Source organism: Hetaerina americana, unplaced genomic scaffold (genome assembly GCF_022747635.1).
Source record: "Hetaerina americana unplaced genomic scaffold, ioHetAmer1.1.p SCAF_13, whole genome shotgun sequence".
NCBI classification, from domain to species: domain Eukaryota; kingdom Metazoa; phylum Arthropoda; class Insecta; order Odonata; family Calopterygidae; genus Hetaerina; species Hetaerina americana.
The window spans coordinates 672,499-697,343 of record NW_027286403.1 but is presented as its reverse complement, the minus strand read 5'-3'; the positions used below and the strand labels follow the sequence as shown (position 1 = coordinate 697,343).

General features: G+C 37.5%; 1 protein-coding gene across 1 annotated transcript in view; it reads right to left on the bottom strand.

The window, feature by feature from the left end:
• LOC139686039 (Ig-like and fibronectin type-III domain-containing protein 1) overlaps nucleotides 1-24,845 on the bottom strand; it is an 862,041-nt gene that overhangs the window by 577,775 nt on the left and 259,421 nt on the right. The gene's annotated exons all lie outside the window — the stretch shown is intronic.

Here is a 24,845-nt window from a genome sequence, read left to right as displayed (position 1 = left end):
AATAATGCTACGCATTTTATTTAATGAGAAAATAAAAATATTATTTATATAATATATATAATATATAATATATAATATTTTCATGAAGCTATGTCCTTTTCATGAGAAAATGAAACTATTGCATAATATAAGGTGATGGTAGAGTTCACCCAGTACTAAGCCAGACGGCGTACGAAATTCACCCATCAGGTTAGGGAGGCCAGTTCCTTTCCCTGTGCCGGTTATGGTTTCCTAGGAAGATCTGGTACCCAAAAAATCACATAGCTTGGGTGGATCTGCAGGTGCCCAGAGTGCCTTGCCCGGGAATCGAACCCGGGACCCTCCGCTCTACAGTCGAACGCTCTACCCCTGGACTACCGTGACCCACGATAGTCCAGGGGGTAGAGCGTTGGACCCACGGTTTTTATATATATATATATATATATATATATATATATATATATATATATATATATATTTCTATGAAATGTACAAAAAATGATATTGTACCTACGTAAGTAGGTTTCGAATAGAGGTATTCTAAACAATGGTCACAAAGATGCCTTTGCTTCCTTCTCATTGAAAATAGTGCCTCTCACCAGACGTTAAAAATTCCTTTAATTTCGCATTCACTTTTTCCTCATTGCATTTGGTTTAATGTGTGTACTCTATTTCTATCCCCTCCTAATTTGCCTAATATTCTACCCTTTATCACATTTTTCAATTTCCCACTGGCAATCATAATGCTCTATATCCATATGTCCAGCATTTCCAACGATAATATCCACTATTTCAGCACCATTCTCAGCACTCCCTCGATTGTTTTCAATTCTGTGCATTTCACCTGTTCAAACCTTTTCCGTGCACATACTCGTAATTCAATGGGCTCCAATTTACGTCTATCACCTAGCGTCAGTGACTTCGTTTCCGTGCTGAACTTAGCCACAGTCGAATTGACGATCCGTTCCTCAACATCTTTAAATAACGGCTGGATTAGCAATCCCCTCCTCCTTGGGAAAGTCTTTTTGATTCACGCAATTATTCTTAATTTGAGCATATTCAGTTAAAATACTTCTAAGATAGAGAAAACGGTTCCAGCTGATATATTTTCTGAACTCTTCCTCTCTTATACCTCATCCATTTTTTCTCTTTTTCAAAAATGGCATTGCCTTTTGTCTGTTTACATTCATTGTCATCCCATATCTATCGAACTGAACTTTCAATGCTTGTAACCTATTGGTCGTACTCCTCTTCCTTAGACTGTCTAACCGGACTCTCCTTCCGCCCCTCACACATGAGCAGTCTGCGAATGTGGCGGATCAATCTCTTATATCTACAATATACTCCTCTCGTCTGTAGTTTATTCATTAGTTTAGTCTAATTCAATTTATGCAACACCTCGAAATCTACGTAACAGCAAATGCATACTGATTGGCTGCTATGTTTCTCTCTATTGGCGACCTACATGATGTAATGGTATTATACGAGTCTCTTCCATTTTGGAACCCAAACGAATCATCCCTTAAGTAGCTATTTACCATCTTTTCTACCCTTTTAATAAACACTGACCAGGCTGAACCATCAGAACATAATCCTATTTCTTAATAGCTACTTGTTTACCTACTTCCTAATTAGCTCATCATGTAACTTCCTCTCACGATTTCCTAATTTATTATGTAGCCCCGCGGTTATTCACCCCAATTCCTTTTATACCACTTCTATCTCGCCATATAGTATGTCTAGACCTTAATAGTCCTCATCTACGTCATATTCTTTGCCCAAGCTTGATAGCTTAATTTCACTACCTTATAATTCTTTAAAATATTCCATCCATATATTTTGAATTTTTCCCGGTGTTTTTAATATTATACCATAGTTTCCTTGATTATTTTGCAAGGATTTTCCAATTTGCATTACTTTCACATTCCTGCATGGCGCACCAAATTCACCCCTCATTTATTATCATTCCATATCTCACAGAACAGTGTCTTCCACTAAGCTTCCTTTGTTCTATTTTTTGCTGACAGTTTATTATTGAATTCTTTGTTCTTCCGTCCACCAAACATTTTATATTCTTCCATTTTCTGCTCTAGTATTACTTTTTCATTAATTTCGTCTTCAATTTACGGCTTTTTTTGTCTGTTTCCGATTCAATCCTCAAATGATTCCCTCTGAGACTTTCTGCGTTTATTTTTGTATCTTTCCATTTACCTTCTTTAGTACTTAGCCCCCCTTTTCTCACATATAATTTTCTGTATCAGTAGTTGGTACACCTTTCTAGTCGATCCAGTTATTTCATCTAAATTATTTTTCCATAAACAGCCCCCAACTTTAATGCTTTTGAATCAGATCTCACAAAAAATGCTTTATTATCATCTGAATCCGCAACCGCCCCCGGGAAACTTTGCGAATTGACTCCTAATTGACTTTACTCTGTTCTTAAATATGTGACTCATCGTATTATGCTCCAATTGATATACTTCTCAAATCTCGGGCATTTTCAATGTATTCCAATGTAACTTTTTACAAGTTTTGATACCTTGAAAACTCTATTGCTTTCTTCCCAGGGTCATTGCGGCTTAACAATAGTCCCCTACCGGATCACTATTTATTCCTTCGCCTACTGTGGCGTTCCAACACTTCATCAATATCTAATGTTTTCTCGCAGGAACAATGACAGTTATTTCCTCTAATATCTTGATGGTACACCTTGTCAACTTCCTCCACCCTACGATTGCTCGATGGCATGCAGACGTGAACATTGACAAAACTGTTGGTTCACCTTTTACTAAAACTATATAAAAAATAGGGATGCCGAGCCTGTACATTAGTTTCCACGATATAAGATGTCATGTTTGTTTCCGAATATGGAGTGGCCTTATGTTTGCAGACACAGTACTCATTTTTACTTATCGAGCTATCCATTTAGTACATTTATATCCGGAACACGAGAGGATAATTTTTCATTCGATTTAATCACTCATCTTGTTTATTCTTCTGCTCAAGGAGGAGCTGGCTTATTCTATTATTCTGATAGAGGCAAGTTAAACGAGGAACTCAATTCCTCATTGGAAATAATACTTCGAGAAAAATTTAAAAATGGAATAATACATGGAATATAGGGTTCCCATTTCACTGCAGTAAAACAACTATCATAACATGAAATACGGTGGAAATAAAGATATAAAGTCAAATATCAGCTACGGAATGGCATTATAATTTAAGTACACATATATTTAAATAAAATAATGCGTAAAATAAAGCCCACAAAATGTTATCTTAGATCTTTTACATTACGATCTATTATAATTTTGACCCAATGACGTCCTAATAAATTCCATTATATCAACGTGTTAGCCAAAAGAAGGCTGACGGAATAATACGATTTGATGAGGCTAGAGGAAGAAAATCTTACGCGGTACCTTCTTGTTCATAAAATTTGATAACAACATTGATTTAATAAATAACACAGTTTCAGGCGCAACATGGTGTAAATCGTCCTTGGTAAAAGAAGAGATTTTACTTTTCCATTAAGAGTACTTTTTGTAACCTCTTCAGATCTACTCCATGGGAAAAAGAAAAATTTCTTCTTTCATCGGCAGTTTGCTGATTGAATGTATGATATTATTTTGAAGTATAGCGATATGTAGGCTGAAAAAGGTGTAACACGGTACCCTATTACAATAAAAGGGAACACGGTACCTGTTTTAGGTCTAAGCGAGGTGAGATGGATGGATAGCGGGGATCACTGGAGTGATAATTATAGAATGATATACAGTGGCGGGGACGAGAGACAAAGAGGGACTGCCAGAGTATTAAAAGAATAGGTAGGAAGAAGAGTATTCAACATAGAACAGGTAACGGATAAAATATTACTAGTAGAGTTAAAAGTAGAACCAACGAACTTGGTTATTATTCAGGTATACATGCCAACGACCAACCATATTGAGGAAGAGGTCGATAGGATATACGATCGATTACAGAACATAATCGCGTTTGTTCCCGCAGGGAAATATTTGATAGTGATGGGGGATTGGAATGCAACGGTTGGCGAAGGAAGGGATGGTGATGAGGTGGGGGCTACGGTTTAGGCTCTAAAAATGACCGCGGGGAGAAAGCAATTGAGTTCTGCAGGAGAAAGGGGTTAGTCATCACCAACACTTGGTTTAGACACCACAAAAGACCCAGGTATACATGAAACATGCCAGGTGACTCAGAAAGGTATCAGCTAGATTATATCCTGGTTAGACATAGGTCTAGGAACAGTGTGATAAATTCGCACAGCTTCCCGGGAGCGGATGCGGACTCTGACCACAATGTAGTTGTCATGAAATGTAGCGTCCGTTTCAAAAATATAAGGCAGGGACGGCGGGTTAAAAAATTTAATGTAGACGCATTAAATGGATTGAAAAGGAAGGAGTACAAACAGGCTGTAGAGGAAATCATGGAGGATAGTAAAGAGCTAATTACTATCGAAGCAAAAGAAACATGGTGGAAGACGCAGTGTGAGGATATGGAAAGTTTGCAGAGGAAAGGTGAAATTGGTGTCCTGTGCAGCAAAGTTAATACTTTATCGGGAAGTAAGAAAGGAAGATCTATGCTAACAGTTAAACATAAGGTGGGCAAGATAATAATTGACATAGGAAAGATCCAAGAGAGATGGAAGGAATATATAGAAGAACAGTATATTAAAGAACTTAGACAACAAAGCTAGACAAAGAAAAGGAACATGGCGTTGAGGAAGATAGCTTAGGCCCAGGCATACTCGACGATTAGATAGAAAGGGCATCAACGGAAATGAAACTAAATAAGGCTGTGGGGATGGATAAGATTCCTGCGAAACTACTAACATGTTTAGGAAAATGAGGGAGGAAGAGGCTACATGGGCTGATTCGTAGCATCTATGAGGAAGGAATCTGGTCGGAAGATTTTGTGAGATGAATTTTAGTTCGTTTTCCGAAAAAGGTAACGGCTACAGCATGTGAAAACTACGGACAATAAGTTTCATATCCCACGCAGCTAAAGTTGTTCCAAGGATCATAAACAAAAGGATAGAGAGCAGGGCAAATGATTACTTAGGGGATGACCAGTTTCGATTAGGAAGGGGAAAGGTACGCGTGATGCCATTGCAGTAAGGACATTATCAATCGAGAGGAATATAGAATACAATCAGGAAGTATTTGCTTGTTTCGTAGATTTTGTTAAAGTGTTTGATAAAGTGAATTGGGAAAAATAATGAGTATATTGCAGAAAATGGGAATATATTGGAGGAACAGGAGACTGATCTACAACCTGTACATATCTCAGACTGTTCAGGTGCGTGTGGGGATCCGAGAGTCTGGATGGGCAGTGATAGATAAAGGTGTAAGACAGGGGTGCCCATTATCACCGTTGCTGTTCAACCTAATGTGGAGGAAATGATCACAGAGGCATGGGAAGAGCTGGAGGTAGGAATGAAAGTGGGCGGGGAATTCGTGAAATGAGTTAGGTTTGCTGATGACCAAGCTTTAGTTTTTCAGTCAACCAAGGGGTTGCAAGCATTGCCAAGTGAATTGGAAATTCAGTGCGACAGGTATGGGATAAGAATCAATATTAATAAAACAAAGGTTATGCGATTTTCTAGAAAGAAAAAGGCTAAGCTAAACATTAAAATAGGAGGGCCAAAACTAGAGCAGGTAGAACAGTTTACGTATCTCGGAAGTGTTTTGGATCAGCACGGTCAAAGTAGTAGGGGCGTTGGGAGAAGATTTGCCCTGGGCAAGGAGGCTTTCACAAGGAGGAGGGAGTTGATGACAGGGACTTTGAGTAAGGATGTTAAGAAAAGACTCGTAAAAATTTTGATATGGAGCGTAACTATGTACGGCGCGGAAACGTGGTCATTGAAGCAGGAGGATACACGTAGGTTGGAGGCTTTTGAAATGTGGGTGTGGAGAAGAATGGAGAAGGTGAAATGGACAGAGAAGAAAACAAATGAGGAAGTACTTGGTATGGTGGGCGAAGAGAGGGGTTTGTTGGGAGCAATCCTATGGAGGCAGGAAAAGTGGATGAAGGGGGTGTTGACCGGCAGTGGGATGTCGAAGACTGTGATAGAGGGGAGAATGTTGGGCAAAAGAGGAAAGGGAAGGAACAGGATAGGGATGTTGGACGGGATGAAGGGAGGAGGAAAGTACTCTGAGATGAAGAGGGACCTGGTATAGAGTAGGTTGCTGGATTTTGTGTTTTGTTAGGATTCACAAAATGTTTTATTTAGTAGTTGTGTCCATCCAAAAACCTACCTTAACCGGTAGATTTCCTTATAATATAATAATATTTAATTTCATACGTTGGCATAAGTATTTCCTTCGTGTGTTATCCAATTTTAAATCCTAGTTTCTCATAATTTGGTCCCAAAAGTGTAATCAGAAATTGATCTTCACTTAGCGTCCTCGTCCCTTCATCCATATCTTTATAAAAATATATTTTTATCCATGGATAGGTGAAAAATACATTCTCAAAAGTATTTTCTTGAGCAAAGAGAAGGGTTAAACAACTTGGTCGCATATATTGTGAAAATGGAGAGTATTTATTCACGGCAAAGTATTTGTAGCTAAAGTTTTCCTGTAAAAGATAATTTATGTAGTTCCAATTTTGAAGAATCTAAGATTTTGTTTAGCATACTATTTGAATAAAAAATTACATAACCTATTCAGGAGAACAGTTTCGACCCTTCAAAATACCATGGATACATTTTATAATGATGAAACTTAATCTTATTTTATTTTGTCGTTTTTGCCATTCAAAATATTGATGAAAATATTATTTTTTCACTTCTTCCCTAATCGATCATCGCTAGCACCCCTGGTGTCCCAATACGGAGGAATATGATACCAGTGTGGTGAGACTGTCAACTCATTCGAAATCGGCTGCGTTAGGTCGTGTATTTGAAAAGTGAATTTGGTGAATATAATTATGATTCAAGTAAATGTTTAAAGGAAAGAAGACAAAAAACGTCTCAAACAATAATTAAGCCAATTTATAATCTGCGACCGCTTCTTTATGATGCGGAAATGTGGCATATCTGTGTATTTGTGGTAAGATGGAAATAAGGGACATGGGAATCCGGCTCTAGAGGTCGGCCGGCTAGAGATGGCTCCTCAAGTATAGTGGGGCTTTATCGATGAATTCAGTTTAACGTTCAAGTGTCATTCAATCTCCCTAATAGGGTTGAGCTCTGTATATAATACACACATTGAGGCATTCTCAGGTTCTAAAGAGCTGTAGAATCATCAGATCTCCTGCAAAACCTGTCCGCTTTCATTTTTGAATAAGACTCCTTCGAAAAACTCTTGAACAAAAATTGTAACTATAACTGCAACATATCAGTTTGAGGAATCATGTGATTTTATAGGAAAAACGCGATAAAATTTGCCAAAATTGTTGTAAAGCTGATAATACCTTGAAAATATGTTCACGAAAATCGGTTGAAAATGTATTGAAAATCGGTTGAAAAATATGTGAAATATCAAAGTTAATAAGAGTATATTAATTTTAATAGATTAAGATAAATGTTTTAATTTTCATAGATGAAAAATCAATTTTTTTAGTTTACTTTTGGGGTCAGCTTGATATAATCTGAAACGAACTGAGATAGCAGTTTTTTAAGTCGAATCAATTTCGATGGTATCCGAATCTGTAATCAATTGTTTATCAACAACATTTGTACCAATATTGTAAAAAGTTCAGGCAAGTTTTTTTTTGCTTGTGACTAATAATCCCTTGCTGAATAATAAACGGAATCAACTCACGCAATCACATCGAATTATGATCATTCACCGCTAAAATCTTAAAAATTGTCAGTCAAATAATTGAAAACCCTCGTCACTATTGGATTCTGAGAACGGTAACTCAACTATTGCCTAAACGAGAAGAGATGTATTTACGGTAAAATGGATAGGTACCATGGGTAGAATACTCTGAGAAAGGAAACAATTGTGCCATTTCTGACTGTATTTCAGGGCCCTGGCTACCTCACTCATTCAATACATGACCTATTTGAGCATTATATACTTTTGGAGAGCGAGAAAATTGAATTAAAATTGAAAAGGGTGTGATCACTCTGTTCTTTCCTACGGTTGTGCCTCTCCGGGTGGATATGGAATAAGTTCTTTTTTAAAGAACAAATTCGGAGACACGGATTAGTGTGCGGGTTTAACTGAAGAAGTTACTATATTTAAATATGTAGCTGAGAAATTTTCCTCAGCGTCATTTTTGCATTCGTAAACTGATTCGAAAGAGCTTCTTCGCATAAAGATGAGTGGCACAAGAAAAAAAAATTCGAAATGAATAATTCATACTGAGCAGTTATGTGGGCATTGCACTCATGAAGACGCCGTATAGCAGCATTTTCAACCGCTATTTTTCAAGGTTTGACCTTAAATGACAGTAATTATGATTCCATGAGAATAGATCTCAGTAAATAGTGCACGATCACCCGAATTTATATCGCCTATTTTTGTTGCATAACTCTTTATAAGATGCTAATGGTTAGCAGTTAAGCTGCTGTTGATAATCGTTCAAGCAATATTCTTACGTTTAAACAATTCCTCAACACAATTTTCTCCTTTGTTTCCTGCTTCAATGCCATGATTAGGCTGTTTCTCACACGATTTCACATTGAGAGAGAATTGATTACGATATTTATGCGAGTGTTTTTCTAAGTTAAGGTGTTGATATAAATTATCCAAAAAATATCATTCCCGAGATATACTATCTTGATCAAAAAGTTCCCGGAATAACCACCGTGTGGCGCTCCCATCGTTCCGATTTGAGTTCTGTTTTTTTTTTGTTAAATTGGTACATCTGTTGTTGATATTCCCTTTAAATCTTAGTGTCATAACTTGACATTTGCAAAAGTTACGTAGCCAAGAGTACATCTATCTCTGTTTGTGTTGGCGATTTTTTACAATTTCAGAAATGGATTTAAATTTGCAACAACGAACTTGTATTAAATTTTGCGTAAAAAACGGATTTAGTGGCGCACGGACGTTGGAAATGTTGGAAAAGTGTTTCGGCAACGATTCTCTAAAAAAAACGGTCGTTTACCAGTGGCACGAGCGGTTCAGAAGTGGTCGTGAGTCAATCGAAGATGATGAACGCAGTGGCAGACCATCGACATCGAAAGTCGGTGAAAAAATTGATAAAGTAAAAGAAATGTTGGTCAATAACCGCAAATTAACCATCAGAGAAATAGCGGAGGACTTGAACATTGCCTATGGATCCGCCCAAGACATTGTGGTTAATGATTTGGGTTTCCGTCGTGTAGCAGAGCCAAAAGACCTCAATTTCATGCAAAAAAGAGACCGTGTTGACGTCGCAAAAGACATGATTTGCGAGGCTGAATCCGATCCCACATTCATCAAAAGGATCATTACTGGAGACGAGACGTGGGTTTATGAGTACGACACGCAATCCAGACATCAGGCAAGTGAATGGCGTTCACCAAATGAGCCGAGACCAAAAAAACCACGTCGTTTTCAGTCAAAAAAGAAGGCAATGCTGACGGTTTCCATGGATTACAACGGTGTAGTGCATCATGAATTTTTGCCAGAAGGCCAGACAGTAAACAAAGAGTATTATTTGGGCGTTATGAGACGTTTGCGTGAAGCAATTCGCCGAAAGAGACCAGAAATGTGGGCAGAAAACTCGTGGATTTTGCACCAATGATAACGCACCGTCGCACAGTGCTATCATTATTCGTAATTTTTTGACGAAAAATGCAACAAATACCATCCAACAGCCACCGAATTCACCTGATTTGGCTCCCTGTGACTTCTTTCTGTTCAATCGAGTTAAAAAACCATTACGGGGAACGCGTTTTAGCAGCCGAGAGGAAGTAATGGAAAAATCGCAGGAAGCACTGATGGACATACCGAAAACCGAATATAAAAAATGTTTCGAGGATTGGATCAAGCGCTGGCATAAGTGTGTTGCAGTCGATGGGGATTACTTTGAAGGGGACAATATAGATTTAGATGAATAAACTTGTATTTTTAATTTTCTGAATAAATTCCGGGAAATTTTTGATCAAGGTAGTAATTGCAAATGTTTCAAAGAGCAATTGCAGCAAATTCAATTTAAATTCTATTTAGTGGCTGGGAAAGGGTCTTCAATTTCTCACGTGCTTCGAACATATAAGTTTCAATGTTTAGTACTCAAATAAGGTTCAAAATTAACGTCATACTAAATAATAATATCTTCGCTCCCAATTCAAGGAATTTCATTATTCTCGAATGCATGACATTGTTCTCAACTTTAAAGAACTGAAAGGAAGAGTGGTCAAGGTTTCAAAAAGCAATTAACTTTAGGGTTTCGGGGAAAGATAACGGTTAGGTTGAGCTTGTAGAAAAGCTACGGCAATATCAAATAGCTCAATCAAGAAGTTCTCTCGGATTTCTCACCGGGTCAGGTTGCAGTGCACCGACGTTTCGAAGACAGCCTTCGAAACGTCGGTGTACTGCAACCTGACCCGGTGGGAAACCCGAGAGAACTCCTTGAATACCGTACGCCGGGAAAACCTGAGATCCTTCAAGTAGCTCATTATTAGCCAAAATACTTTGAGTGGATAAAACCAAACAGGAATTTCAAAGAGGACTATCTAAGGCTTAAAATAATATGAAAAATGCGGATATCATCATATGGTTATTATCAAATCAGGCTCATAGCCTAATTAAATTGGCATTTAATTTGGTCCCACCAACGTAGTATGTGGAAATGACGAAAAACATTTTAATATGTATCAGAAATGAAGACACTATATTAAGAGAATAAATATAAATATTTAGAGAAAAATTGTAGTATTTTCATTTCTGCTTTTATAGAACAGTTCCACCACATAACACCTAAAACTAAAATTTATATTATAAATACACCATCATGTGAAACAGGGTGTTTAAAGCGAATTGTAACTATATCTTATAATATTAGAATCAAGGAGAGTGTTTACGATACCAAAGAGTGAACATCAATTTCTTTCTTTCCGCTACACTGTCACTATTATTAAAACTTTTTATTTTCACCAATCCTTATCAATCAATATAATTAAAGAAAAATGATACGGTTTATTTCCTTGACTTTTCTTCACATTTGCCCTCTATCTCAAATATTTAAGGCACCGAGAGATTAAGAGCGCAAAGATTTCAGACTTACACCTTGACGTGTAACAAACATTCTCAATTAAGAGTTCAAATGAGTTAAAAATTAATGAACAGTTATTCCAATTACTTATGAGTTCGTATAAGAGGCTACAAACGGACTTATAAATGAAAAGAACAAACCCGAGATAAAAATGAGAGCAATTAAAAAAAAGGAGTTTATGGGTGATTATGACTAATTTCACGATTGCCGTCGCACCCGCCACGTCTTACCCACACCGCACCAAACACGGCTTCTCCTAATTTCCCAACTAAACCGTATTCTGTAAGATAAAAGGCGGATTGTGGAGGATAGGGACCAATCATTGCTGGTTTTATAAATCCCGTGAGAAAGTCCATCCTTTTTTCTGAGAACACCCCGAAAACTTGCCATTTTGAAAACGGTCGCCGATATTGCATCGTTCTCAGTATTTATGGAAAACGGTATCTATTCATCCTCAAACCGTCATGCTCACCCTAAACCCCAGATGTCTCGTAAAAGTCCTTCTTCCCTAATAAGTTTGGCCCGGCCCTCGTACCACCTCCCCCCGAATCCACCCTCCACGAACCCTTCCTACCACCCATGACCCCCACAACCCGACCCCCTCTGTCATGGCTCCACATGCCCTCTCTCAAGGCTCGTAAATAAAAATGTAAACAGAGGGAGCGGTCAGGAGGAGAGGGGCGAGAGGTGGATGGTGCGGCCGGGGGCTGGAAGGGCGGGCCGGGGGAGACAATCAAAATCCCGCGATATTGCCTCGCCCCTTCATTCGTTCTTCTCGTGGAGCGGGGGGGGCCGAATGGGGCTCCAAGGGAAATTTCAATTACGCTCCTCGACTACGCGTGATCCCGGAGGCATTCCGGGGGGAGAGCTGCGAGGCTTCGATGAGGAGTTCCAAAGTGGGGGCAGCAGAATATGACGAGTCCCCTCCGGAGAGGAATTCTAAAGGATAGGACCTGAAGGAGGGGGTCTGTCGTGGTGCGCTCACCGTCCTGAATATCGGTGGGTTAACCAGCCAGTCATGAACGGTTCATTTGGACATATATATACCAGAGAGGTTTACAGACTCAATTTCACGCTCATTACTGTCTCAATTTTGCGGTCATTCCTTGAAACAATACCAGCCCAATTTTAAAATATCACTGATGGTTGAGGCCGAGACTTTGTGGAAATCCATTGCGAACAGGAGTTTCAGAAATAACTTTGCAGCTTCCACATAAAATAACTTATTTATTTTCTAGGTGGGGAGGTTATTTTTTTGGGCTACCTCAGGTACGTTCCTGAAGATGCTACAGTGTAGCGAAACTAGTAAAAAATAAATAAGTTATTTTATGTGGAAGCTGCAAAGTTATTTCTGAAACTCCTGTTTAAAATATCACTTCGGGTTTCCTAAATGTTTCCATTGACCATCCAAGTATCACCCTCCATCGTACTTTTATCCGTAAGAGTGCGTCTTGGTCCATGCCACGTCCAATCTCTGCCTTTGCTGTTGTTTAGGGCCTAATAACACTTACTCAATTTTTTTTTCTATGATAAATCTTCCTCATTTGTCATTCATTGATTATTTATCTAAATGATGAGAACCTACATCTAAGGATATTTATCCTCTTCGTAGTTGTTAATAGGCCATAATTTATATAATTGCTTAGAAAATTGTCGGAATGCAAATATTTAAATGAATATAATATTTTATCTAAAAATATTTTCATGAGCAGAAAAATAATCAACGCTATTACGCGTCCTTAAAGGACTTTGAAAAGGAATTTTCCAAAAATAATACTCGAATCGTAAACTTGACTTCAGGAATGCTGAATCAAAGTTATTTTTTCAATGCTGAGCTCGGTATTTAATGCTTGTAACACATCGAGGTGTGGTTCAGCCGTTTCAATTTATTGTAAGCGTAATATTTTCGTTTTTCATCGATGATTGCATTCCTAATTTAACCTTACATAGAATGAAAAGTCTAAAATTTGCCTCAAATTGTTCTATTGCAACCATTCACCTCGTATGTCAACCAATCCAGGATATATTTTTAATCAGATAATCCGTTTTTAAGTCTACTACTGACGGCCAGAAAAGTCAATACTGAGATAGGCCGACGGATAAAGTCCGTAAAGGATTAGAAATATGAATACTCGATAATCGGGAAGTAGCCGGGTAGAGGGGGAGTCTAAAAATGTCGGAAGAGGACCATTATTCATGTTTTACTTTACCTTTTTAAGGAGCATCCCTCTATTTATTACTTAAATCCAGGATTTGAAATGCATCAACATCGGCATATATAACTCTATCGATATTCATTACATATATATATATACACACACACACACGAGGATCATCCGGAAAGTAGTACCCGTTCGTGAAATAAAGACACAAAAGTAAATATTAACAAACATAAAAAATTTTATTTGAAAGAGGATACTTTAAACTACTTCTCAACATAATCTCCAAGCAAATTAAGGCATTTGTCATAACGTGTGACAAGTTTCTGTATTCCTGCTGCATAGTCCTTCGCCGCCAGCTCATTGAGATACGCGAGGGACCCATCTTGCACAAATTTTTGCATAATGCAGATGGTGTTTAACAATTTCATGAACAATTGTTCGAGAAACATTGGGAAAATGCTCACAGATGTCATCAATTGTGACGCGCCGATCGTTCCTCACGAATTCGTCAACTGAGCTCACCAGTTGGTCTGTAATGACAGACGGTCTCTCCGAACGCTCATCGTCGTGTGTGTTCCCCCTCCCCATGTTGAAGTTGCGACACCACCGCCGAACAGACGACTCGTCCATTACATTGTCTCCATACACCTCCTTTAATTGGCGATGAATATCACATGGGCGAACGTTTCTTGCATTGAGGAATTTAATCACTGCCCTCACTTCACAACTGGCGGCGTTCTCAATTTTTTTAAACATTGTAAACAATCACAGAAACAACACAGGCAATGCTAGCGTCACGCAACTTGGCTCAGAGAAGGCAGACAAGCCACTGAAGCTATCTGACCTCGTCCAGCGGCTACTCGCGTCGTCAGCACTTCATGCGGCACGAACGGGTACTACTTTCCGGATGACCCTCGTGTATATATATATATATATCGATTAGCATATCTCTGAGTTATGTTTGCGTAGCAGTGATTAGAGATGTTCTGTGGGAACGGTGAGGATGCCTGAGGCATGACTGAGGTTACGGGAGGTGTATAGGAGGTGACACCAATGTGCATCGACATTTTGCCATTCTCATACCACGTCAACCCAGTTCGTAGATATCGGTCCACCTTGGCGTTTTCCGCCAAGCGGAGTGAAAAGGTTTCCGCTTGAACGTGATGAATGGCAAGCATGCCACTGACTTACCGCTCATGCAGTATGAATCTTCCTTCGACCACACCTTTTGGCCTCTCCCTTCAAGCTGCTTCTCATAACTTACAGCTTTAACACTCGCTCCCCATTCCTTTTGAATACTATTTTTGAAGACGTCTCACAAATGCATTCAATGCTTTTCAAGATCAAAAACCTCGTAGTAACTTACGCACTAAGAACCCTTTTTCAGGAGAAAAAATCCTAATTGGCTTTCTTATCGGATTTCAAATAAATTATCGGTACAAACCAGCGAACCGATTTCCTTTTAAATTTTCACTCCACAAAAACCAAAATGCAATGTCCATAGAAGCTAATGCTAACCCATTCCCATTAAAGAAATGGCCATCACCAATTAACGGAAGAATAAAGCCAAGAAATTAAATCCGAAGAAAACACCCGAAGAAGCAAATATTTCTTCTATTTGAATCCTTGGAAAAAATTTTGGGTTGTTCAAATACACGCAGCTACTAAAAAAGTACTTCCATCATTTCTGTAAATGAAGTTAAAATTTCTATCCGCAATGAAGTATTTCTAACCGTCTATGATATCGGTTGAATGTTTACTTTCTATCTAATAAGGGTATAACAGACTTCCCGGAATTGCAGATTTTCTTCCTGAAATTTTGAAATTACTTTATCCAAGTGAATAACTAAAACAGAAAAATAGTATTTGATCATGAGACAAAAATCACCTTACGTGTGTAAGATTAAAAATAATAAGACGGTGAATAAAATCAAGGTAATAGAATTTCGACTAATAGGAAAAACGTATCGAATGCCGTAAAGCACAACTATAGGAACAATTTACTTACTCGAAAGGACAAGGGAATCAAGGGATGCAGATTAATTGATTAAGAAGAGAGCTGAGAGAAGGAATTGGAAAAATGTAAACAGAATGAGGACGAACGAGGTTCAAGGTAGAGAAAAAGAAACTGTGGCAGGAAACTAATCATACGAAAGATGAAAGATGGAAAATGGAGTGCTATTTTTTGGAGAGTTTACAAAGGAAGGTTGAAATGTGTGCACTGCACAAGAATTTGAAATCATGTCAGAAAGTAAGAAGGGAGCATACGTATAATCAATCAAAAATATTAGTCAAAAAATTAATAATTGAACCAGGATAGGTACAAATGACATGGAAGGAACGATGAACTATACGGAAAAGTAATTAGGCCAGCAAGCTTGGACACAGAAAGAGAATATTACCTTGATGAATTTGGCTAAGGTCCAGCTTTATTTGATGGTGAGATAGAAATGGTATGAATGGTACTGGCATTGAACACGGTTATGAAGTTAGATAAACTACCGAGAAACTACTTAAGGAATAAAAAAATGGAAGAAACACTGTTTTTCTGTTCATTCGTAGCACAGCAATCATATATGAGGACTATTGAACAGTTATGCTGATTTCGCAAGCAGCTAAGGTGGTGGTTAGGAAAATCAGTACGGTTATGGAGAGACCAATCATTGATTTTGGGATAATCTGATTTGGTTAAGGAAGGGGTTTAGATAAGTATAAGTGATACCATAGAGTTGATTAGGGCACTAATAGAGAGGAATATAGATCGAAGTCAGGGTACACTTGATTGTTTCGGCGATTTAAACAAGGATTAGGTAGTGAATAGCGTAGAATCAACAAACATATCGGAGAAAATATGAGTAGAATGGCTGAGGCATGTGCAGCCTTTGCTGATGCTCCTGGTGGATGGAGAGTCGATATGGGCAGTATTAGAATTATGGGGGAAAATGGGGTATTCATTATCTCTTTTAGGTATTTTTGTAAAATAAGTCAAAGAGGCATGGGAAGAACTGTGCATAGAAATGAGAGACGGAGGGAAATTCCTAAAATAATTGTAATAACCTCTTCAGCCAATATGGAACAATAATTACTGAAAAATCAAATTGGTTGATATGGGATGAGAATTAAGGTAGACAAAGAAAAAAAAGTGTTTCTGAGTAAGAGAGATGCTAATTTTAAATATAACAAATAAATGGGAACATACACAGGAGCAGGCGGGACCACTTACAAAACTCGGAAATGTTTAAGTAATACGGACATAAGAAGAAGAACTGTATTAGGCAAAGAGGAGGGAGAAATTGATGACAGGAATATTGAGTAAAGATGATAAGAAAAAACTCATTAAAGTTTGAAATGGAGCATAGTGCTGTAGGGCGAAAAAACATGGATAATAAAACATGACGCTATCAGTGAAATGATTTTGAATGAGGCTTTCATAATGTGGTTGCGGATAATGTTTGACAAGTCGACATTGACAGAAAGGAGAACAAAACAAAGGAGTACAAAGCCTGATAATTGAGAAGGACTGACTCTTGGCCGAAATCTACAACACTCGTAGATAAAAAATCTGGATTAAGACTACTCGTACTCTGATTGGCATGGGGATATTTTAAAATCTAAACTCATTGTACCTCTTATCAATTCCCTCCTCTCAGTGGAGGATTATTTGTCTACCGCACTTCTTCTGCTTATGTACTTACTGTTTTGATCATTTTTCGTTCAAAATACTTTTGATATAGGTAAACTGTTATACTCTCCGCAGTAACGAACTCTGATTTTATTATTTACCTTAGCTACCGTACTAATTCCCAATCACACTCGAAATCTCTCGACCTCACTCGAAAACTGCATGACCTTTACATTATTTACATTCATTCTCATCCCACACCTAACTCATTGACTTTCCAATGCGATCAGCACCGCTTAAAACCCCTTGGATGACTGGCTAAATAAAGCATGGTCATCCGCAAATATAACGATTTTATGAATTGTCCGTCAGCATTCATTCCTACCTCCCGTTATTCCCAATCCTCCTCCACCATTTTATCCCCATAAATGTTGAAAAGCAGAAGTGATAATGGGCAATAGTTTGCGGATCAATAGACCCAATCTCTCCAATCTAATCCTATCTTCTGCAACACATTCAATAATTCTACCCAATTCACTCTACCAAACGTCTTTTCGAAATCAATGAAGCAAACAAATACATCGATTAATGATATGCTTATCCATGTTGTTTACTTTATTACTGCTATGGTAATACGCATGCCTCTCCCCTTTCTGAACCCAAAGTGAACATATCCTAAGTAATCATTCGCCCTGCTCTCCATCTTCTTATTGACGATACTGAGATTCACTTTAGCTGCGTGCGAAATCAAACCGATCGCACATGGCTGAGTTCCCCCTTTTATGAAATGGGAACTAGCACCGATCCGATAAAATATTGAGATCTGGTTTCTCCACCATTAATGCCAGAAATTAGCCCTCTCGCGTTTTTGTTAGCCTTTCATAAGTTTCGGGGAAATGTTGGACCCCTACAGCCTTAGTCGATTTCATTTTCCTTTACATGCTTTCTATCTAGCCTTTAAGTATATCTGGACCTAAGCTATCCTAATATATGCCATATTCTCTTCCTATATCCAAGGTTGCAGACTTAACATCTCTACCATATAGCTCCTTTCATCTCTCAGGCAAATTCCTTCATTCAATTAATGGATATCCTGACTGATATTTGCTTTGTTTTAACGGATTTTTCCCTCTTACTTTATAACAGCGTATTCACCCGCCTCTAGAGCGATTTTAAGTATCAATAATCTCCCACTTCAAGCTTATTCCACATTTTTCTCTCACCTTAGTTTATAATTAATTATTTGATAACTATATAAGAATTAGAGAAGGCCTTAGCTTAAACTTTCTTAAAAGTGATTGTCCTTCTGTTTTCCATTTATATTTCTGTATTCTATTGTGCCCTCCAAGTGTTATATATATATATATATATATATATATATATATATATATATATATATGACTTCATTTTAAAGATAAAATAATCCAAGATTTTTTGTCATAATCAAGTATTTAAGGTGATATAGAAAATGCTTTCAAGCCACTGTCATGAAAACCCTCTTCATTAGTAATTGTTTTCATTCTGGCAGTTTTTATGTCATATGAAACCACCTTAAACACTAGAAACTACAATCCCTCTCTTCACCAATCATTACTGTTTGCTGTAAGATACACATGATGTTATGAATGGATTAAATCATGAATTAAATGTGGCTATACATATTTTCCTTTCCTTTGTCATTTAAGTTACTCATATAGGTTTTCCTTATTGTCCTCTTATTTTTTCTTTATTTAACTATCAAAATTTTTTTAAATTTCAATCTTTTTATAAATCTAGAGGTACTGCACAGTTGAAAAATGAGAATCGTGACTAACATTTTATTCATAAACTTAAGCTCCGCAATTAACAAATCCTTCAAACGATGTCAATCGCTCTTTTTACAGTTCAACCTGGTTTTTAGAAAGATACAACTGTAAATTTAACTACGTTTATAATAAATGCTAGTTTAAATGTGAAATTCTATTTGTGAATCGGACTTTATTTGGGCCGAAATGGAAACTGTTTTGCAGCAAAACTTCGTACTAGTATTTAATTAAAGTATATTTATTCATTTTTTACGACTTCACGAAAGAATGAACAATCTGATGTATGATGTCCAGCATTTCTGTTAATTTACTCTGCTTTCAATAAAAATATCAAAGCGTCAATCATTAAAAAAGAGGGATGATCTCCAAGGCCTATCAATTCTTAAAGGGAGGCATGAAGACAATCTTATAGGAGTCATAGAATTTCCATAATATAGATTTAACCCAGCCGAGGAATTTTTTTCTTACTTGGACATTGTGAAATGGTTGGTTTCAATTAATAATGAGACGTCTTTAAAATATGTACTCCACACATCGCCCTGAGACCAAAAAAGTTTTCTTTCCTCAATGAACATAAAAGTCAAAGAATTGACGCCAACCATGCGTAAATGAAGTCATTGTTTAATGGTTCTCATAAACATTCTGCAGTCACATAATGAAACATTCATAACGTATTTTTTTCGCTAAGTCCACGCAAGGTTGTGCATGAACCTCGCAGCACTAAAAACTTAAGAGTGGCTCAAGTCGATTTCACTTTGACGATAACCGATTCATTTCTGCACTCTTCCTTAATAGAATATGATTCATTGTTAACAGAAAACCTTCGGCGGCCTGTATATTTAAAGATTCCTAAATGTTGATAGCTGCATCCTGTGAACATCCTTGAAATACCATTGCTAGAATTTTGCGATGAAAATTCAGGCAAGTGAGAGCGGAGCCTTCAATATTTACTGTCAAATCAAAAGAGGATTTCAAACTAGTCTAGAGTTCGTAGCCTAAGGTCTTGATATTCCTCTGTTATGAAAATTATCTATTCATGTTATTCGGGGTATGCCATTGATTATTTCAATTGGAAAATCCCAGAGGTGTATGTAGATTAAGGCACACAACTTTGCATTCATCAACAGATTCCATCTCTTTCACTACCCTCAGTAGTTGTAAGGCACCTAAAGCACATTATAGCAGTAAGCATTCTTAACCAATTGCTCCATGTTCAATAATAACTTTTAACCATGACATGATTTCTAAATTATTTAAACACCACGCAAAACCAAACCAAAAATACTTCGCTTCAATAAACACTGATTTCCAATTTTTATTCCTTCTTGGTCATCTAAAATGCTATATTTTTGTAACACTTTAGTCATATTGTGGTTTTCCGACTAAGGGTAGATTTTTAATGGACCTTGGGGACTCCTGCACTCCAAAGCCATAAGTTACATGACTTAAAAAATCCTTAGACACCATGTTACGATGAAAAACAACTCATTCCTTAGGTCTGCAATGTTTTTACCCCACTTCATTATTCCCGAATGCGTATTATTTTACCTCTTTTACCTTGCTCCTTGCTTACCCCCGCAGAATTACCCTTTCCATTACCACCTTTAGCATTTCATTACCTCTACGTCTACTTTATCTACTCCTGGTTTCTCACAATAGCTTCATTTTTCCCCTAATGTACCTTGAACTTCGTCTTTCGCTATCCTTTCCATCCATTTTATCATCTGAATTCTGTTCCATACCCACATCTCAAAGACCACTGGTGTCCCTCAGCCTCTTCAATCCTACGAGCCTCTGAGAATTTTCTTGAAAAAACAAAACCAAAATTTATATGAAGGTCTTCACCATTGTTTCTGTACATAACCACAAAAGGTACAGGTCATCAACTCATTTACTTTTCTTAACGTTCTTCATTTAAATCCGTTCTTATTTTCACTCATCCAGGAGTCATCATCCGAAGCACTTCCCAAAAAGTGAAGAGTTTTGCCTGTTTTAATCTATATCTCCTAATTTTTATATTTTTCCAAGTCTTCGTATTCTTAGATAATCTCATTACCTTCATTTTAATATGAAGATTTGTAATCCCATAGCTAAAACATCGATTTTACAATGTGCCAAGTAATGAATTCAGTCTTTTCCTGATTAGCTGACAAATGATTCAAAATCCAAAAATCAGTTTTGAAGAGTCATTCTGCTTTTCAGTAGTTTTTGCCATTTTATCTACATATATTGAAAAGAATATGTGATATTGGTCATCATTGTTACACCATCCTGCAAAGGGCTGCTCGCCGTGTCTCTCAGTCAGCTACCCCAACCTCTATGTCCTGAGACATGTGCAGGTTCAGGATTGGTCACCTATCTCCCCAATCTACTCTATTATTCCACAAAATATTAGTTAATTTAATCCAGTTGACTCGGACGAACGTCTTTTAAAAATCCACGAAGGATTGAAATAGTTCCTGGTCATAATCTTTGATTTTTCTGTGAGCCACATTATTATTACATGGGCATCCCCTTTTTAAATCCACATTGATATTTGCCTAAACACTCATTTGCTCTCTTCATTATTAATATGCCGGTGAACCTATGAGATACCTGGGACTCGTGTGAGATAAATATAGCAGCTCTATAGTTCCAACGTATTGTTGCTTTATTTTTTAGGGGGGTTTATCAAAAATGATTGAACAAATTCGCCCGGTCGAATTTTTCTCCTCTATGTGCAATAAATGAGCCCGTACAAACTCTTCCTTCCTCCTTCTTCCAAATTATCGAGTAGTTCGGTAGGCATATTATCCAATCCCACAATATTTTTCCATTTCTTTTCCTTTAACAATTTTTCTATTTTTCAGTAAAATTAAGTCTCTTCCTAAGTAATCAATACCGACATCATTTTTCCTTTTTATATAGTATTGAGTCCTGACATTTGCTTTAGCTCCTTCGATAGTGTGCCCATCTGCAAACTTTCATATCCTCGCACTTCTGTTTCCTATGCCCTTCAAGTGTCTTACTTCAGTTTAATGTGTAGATCATTTTATCTTTTTCTCTCTAATATTTTAGCCCAAGTTCTTTCATTGCCTTAACCAATCTAGCTACTCATCTTTTTCTCTCAAATCCTTGGATTCCGAAACATATTAATATTTATCCTTCCCAAACTATTGTTCACTGATTCATTCTTCTTCTTGTGACATAGGAATGCCATCAAAGGAAAATAAATACATCAATCCGGTCCTGCAATCGGTGAGTCAAACGAGAATGGTGCAAAAACATACTTGTAAGTATTTTGCACAAATTATCTTTCAAAAAAGCTCATTCTTTCTTTGAGGCTAGCTTTGTAACTAATTTAAAATAAGTGATTTTCACATCACCAATCAACAGCAATGCATTACAGATAAACTATATAATTTTAAGCCTATTTTAAATGTTTTTAAAGAAGGCAAATAACAAAACCGTTTTACAAAATAATTTTCATTGATCGAAATTGAACTATGCCTAATGTTTTGGCAAATTCGTGGATCAGGTGTGGCAGAACGAAAGGTGAAGAGATTTTGATGTATTGCGTGGTTCAAAGGGTCCAAAGGGAAGGTAAAGGGAAAGAGGTATCGGCACCTCATGTATATTTCCTTCATCTGCCATGAGTGTTCCTTTGATATGGAAGATATCACGCATCAAAATCCACAGTTTACTCCAGCTTTACCTTTTTCAACGAAGAGTTATAAAACGAAGGGACTACTGATAACTGAAATTCTCTGAAAAAATGAGATAGCGTAGAGTCAGGATGTGTTTGTTGGTTTCTTAGATACCGAGGAGGCAGTCAAAAGAGTAAAATGGGTAGATTCAATAAACGCATAGCATTAGATGCTAAAAGTTTGAAGGAATAGGTGACTTATCTGCAACCAGAGTATCCCTCATGCTGCATAAGCATTTATAACGAATGAATATTTGAGGTTGGAATTGCTAGGTAGGAGAGTAAAATAGGCGTATCCATTAATAGCAGTACATGTTTACGTAAAAAGAGAGGAAATGATGGAAGATGCATGAAAATATTTAGTGATGGATATGAAAGCTGGAGGGAAATTCATACAATTCAGTTAAATTTGAGGGTGATACGACATATACGCCCAGTATGCCCAACATTTTCCTGCCCCAAACCTCGCCAGTATTTTCCTTTCCTAAAAACCTTCTTCCCTCCTCTTCTACGCCTCGTAATTCTTCTTTAGCTGTTTTCGTCGTTTTTTTACTATTTTGATTCTACTCCACACCAATATTTGAAAAGTTTCCATTCTACGCCTGTCATTTCCTTCAATAATAACGTTTTCGTCTAGCACAAAACCACGCTCCGGCACAAAATTGTAAATATTCATATTTAAAATTCATAACTAAACGTTCCTCTCGTCTAATGTTTCCTTCTGATCTCTTCTTTGCATAACGGTATTCTTCTTCCTGCATCTCGACTTATTTTACCATCTTGGTGCAAAAAATGCAAGCTAAAAAAACTTTCAACAGCTTTAGTTTTAACTTAGCTTGGGATTAGTATCAATGTCATAGTATACATTGATACTAATTATATATATAAATAGTGATTTTATGATTCGCTCAGCAAATATGGTAATTCCTTAACTGACTGGTTTAGGAGTTACAGTAACACACATTTATACTTCCATAAATAAATAAATAAATGTAGGTATATATATATATATATACATATAGATGCATATAAATGTATGTAGAAGCAATCAATAGAGCAATATAACACTTGGAAGGTACAATAGATCACAAAAATATAAATACTAAACAAATAAAAGGACACCCACATTTCAAAAAGTTTAAGCTTTCGGCCTTCACTTAGGCCTTTTTCAGGTAAGACTAAAAGGTTTTGGGCTTACGGAATGCGAGGGCTGAGAGGGGAAAAGCGCAGGGCGTGCTGGGAAGGGAGCAGGAAAGCGGTAAAGATGTATGGGTGAAGGTTGAGTTTGAGAATTTCAAAAGATCGGAATGTAAATGTGCGCGGTTTCGCGAGTTCTCGCCTCTATATTGGTGGCTAAATCGTTAGGGAATCTAGGATGGTCAGGGACAGACACTGGTTGAAGGAAGAAATGCAGAAGACCTGTAATCAATACTCATCATTCTACATAGGGGAATGCATTACACCTTTGTCCATCCGCTTGAAAAATCACCGTAATTTTTGTAATTCTGCATCACTCTCTTCTCTTCATATTCCTTCACACGCAATTTCCCACAGCCTTTTCTTCGACCAGTGTTTCTCCCTAACCAACCTAGAATCCCAACCAAATTCAGCCACCACACAGGGAGATGCCCTCGTCCCCTCCTCTACAAACCTTCTCCTTAGTTCCTTCTTTCCCCAGAGGAAGGTGGTTTGGCCATTGGAACTCCGGAATATGTGTCAATTTCATTTAAATGTGTTTCTATGTAATTTTGTTCGCTAGCGCTATCTCGCTTCTCCGTTTAGACAGACAAACACACACATACGTGTATATATATATATATATATATATATATATGTGTGTGTGTGTGCGTGTATATATATATATATATATATATACATATACACATTCAAACACGAAATCCCGCCAAACGGCGAATAAATACTCATATATACAGAAACAGATATAAGGAAAAGGGATAGGAACACATATAAAGGACGAACACAATAGAGGTGGGGAAGGCGGAATCGAACGGATCACAAGAGTAAAAATATTTCCTCAACCGGGACTCGAACGCCGGATCTTTCCACTTGCCGGGCGGATGCTCTTAACCACTTGAGCTATCGAGGATAGTCAATTTACCCTGAGATCCGTGGGTCTAATATGTCGCCAAGCGCCCCGATTCTTTCAGCCAAGAGATGGCGTCAGGGGGCAGTTTCACCCACCAAAGGAGAAATGGACAATACACAAGGAAAGGAAAGGACAGTGGGTTAGAATTCATACAACATCATACAGGAAAGGAACAGTGCGTTTCGTGGCACGCATAGCCAGAAGAAAGAGATGAGCCACATTGGCCAAATACACATTCAAACACGAAATCCCGCCAAACGGCGAATAAATACTCATATATACAGAAACAGATATAAGGAAAAGAGATAGGAAC